The sequence below is a fragment of the Mus caroli genome, chromosome 2, assembly GCF_900094665.2.
Source record: "Mus caroli chromosome 2, CAROLI_EIJ_v1.1, whole genome shotgun sequence".
NCBI classification, from domain to species: Eukaryota; Metazoa; Chordata; class Mammalia; order Rodentia; family Muridae; genus Mus; species Mus caroli.
In genome coordinates, this window is record NC_034571.1 from 75,614,472 (window position 1) to 75,616,771 (window position 2,300).

A 2,300-nucleotide genomic window follows, 5' to 3' on the forward strand; every position below is an offset into this window, starting at 1 on the left:
TATTGGAGCCTACCTAATTCTCCATTCTTCTGTCATAATGATTCCCTCTTACAGAATTTTCTCAATAGGCTCCATGAAATTGTCCTCCCCCTTCTCTCCTCTCCAAAGAGAAATATTGCCTTTTCTTTTGAAATATATTATTTTCTCTATCTCTTTATGAAATGCACCAGGCTTGAATATATGTATGTATATACTGCAAATGTACATAATACAAATATAGGCATGCACATGTGCATGCACACACATATAAAATACACATAAATTTTTTATAATATTTTGGGGACTATACCTACACAGGTTGCATATATTTCTTCAAAAATATTTGTGGAGCTTCATTTACCTCTTTAAATCCTCCTAATTTCTTTTACCCTTTATTTATTTATGTACTTTACATCCTAATATCTCCCCCCTTCCTTGAACCCCCTCTCACAGCTCCTCCTCAATTCCTTTCCTTTTCTACTCTGAGAAGGGGGAGGCACCCCTAGCTGTCACCCCACCCTGGCACATAAAGTCTCTGCAGGACTAGATGTATCCTCTCCCACTAAGGCCAGACAAGACAGTCCACTTAGTGGAATGGATCCACAGACAGGCAACATATTCAGGGATATCCCTACTCCAGTTGTTGGAGGACCTGCATGAAGACCAAACTGCACATCTGCTATCTATGTATGGGGAATCTAGTTCCAGCTCATGCTAGCTCTTTGATTGGTGGTTCAGTCTCTGAGAGCCCCCAAGTGTCCAGGTTAGTTGATTCTGTTGTTCTTCCTGTGGAGTCCCTATCCTTCTTAGGAGAAATTTATGAAATTTTCTATAACATTTTGAGGGCTCTATCTAGATGATTTGCATATATGTATTCAAATATATTTGTGGAGTTGCATTCACCTCTTGAAATCCTCCTAGTTTTTTATATCTGTTCTTAATTCTGTTTTGGTTCAGTTATATTTTAATCTTCATAACTTGAATTTAGAAATAAAATTTTATGAGACAAATTTGAGGGTCAAATCTGTGGTTGATAATCACATATTTAGTGACAAAATGAATGTCCAAAAAAATCAGGTTGAATTTTAATGAAAACCATGGTTAGAATATTGATCTCCAACACACCACTGATCAAGAATTGAGTAAAGAGACCTGAATGTGTAGTGCCTATATAGAGAGTGCTTGAGGATTTGACTTAGGAAATCTAAGTTAATAGAATCGTTGTTCAGCTTTTCTCTTTATTAGAAGTCAAACTTGGGCAAATCACTAGATTTCTTAACATTTTTACTTCCATGAATTAAATAGTGTTGAACACATGCTTCTGGAAGTTTCTGTGATAAAACATTTTTCAACAAAGGAGATTTTTGTGTTAGCACCTTTCCTTCTTAACCCTGCTCACTCCATCAGGCATCATTATCTAGATTAAAATTGTATATTGACCTGGACAGAAACACTGAGGGATCAGCCACTGACCCTGAGGTGAGGTTGTTGGAACTCAGGAAATCCTGTTCTTTGCTCTTGCTTTTATAGTTCTACTGCTTTTTATACAATTAGATCGTCTTCAAGAATAAGGAGTGAGGGTTTTTATGCCTCAGCATTAGTACCTGGCATTCCCCTACACTGAGGCATTGAGCCTTCACAGGACCAAGGGCCTCTCCTCCAATTAATGCCCGACAAGGCCATCCTGTGCTGCATTTGCAGCTGGAACCAAGGGTAGCTCCATGTGTACTCTTTGGTTGGTGGTTTAGTCCCGGAAAACTATGGAATGCTTCATGAATTTGCATGTCACCCTTGAGCAGGGGCCATGCTAATCTTCTCTGTGTCATTCCAATTTCAGCATATGTGCTGTCGAAGCAAGCACTTGAGCCCTATTCTTAACACTGAATTTGACTTTCTGGTGCTGCCTCAGTAAACCTGTGTTTATTCTTGCCAGTAGCCAAACTAGTTGGTGCCAGTGTTGGAACCTAGAACAAAAGCTGTTCAGACTCATATTTATGTGCTACTCCTTCCTTCCTGGTCACAGACATATTAAATGTCTCTGTAAACATTTCTGCCTTTGGATTTAAGTAAACATTTTTTTCATTTATTCAATGTGCATGCTATATTTTTCTCAGAATGCTTAAATTAACTAGAAATAAGTCAAAGAACAAATGACCAGCTGTACTGGGTATGGTCCAATAGAAAAGTTGTTATGTACCTGTAGAATGTCCAGGAGCCTGATGTTCATATAAACATTTCTTTCTTTGTAGCCTTTGAGAAGTGGCTAGGCCATCATTCTTCTTGCCCCTCCCTTTCTCTGACTTCTTTTGTAACCCTCTCTT

The 2,300-nt window shown here is 38.5% G+C and overlaps 1 non-coding gene across 1 annotated transcript; it reads right to left on the bottom strand.

Moving 5' to 3' along the window:
• Positions 1-1,733: 1,733 nt before the first annotated feature.
• Positions 1,734-1,840, bottom strand: LOC115030580. Its single transcript, XR_003836152.1, has one exon. It is a non-coding gene; the product is annotated as a U6 spliceosomal RNA (small nuclear RNA).
• Positions 1,841-2,300: the final 460 nt, after the last annotated feature.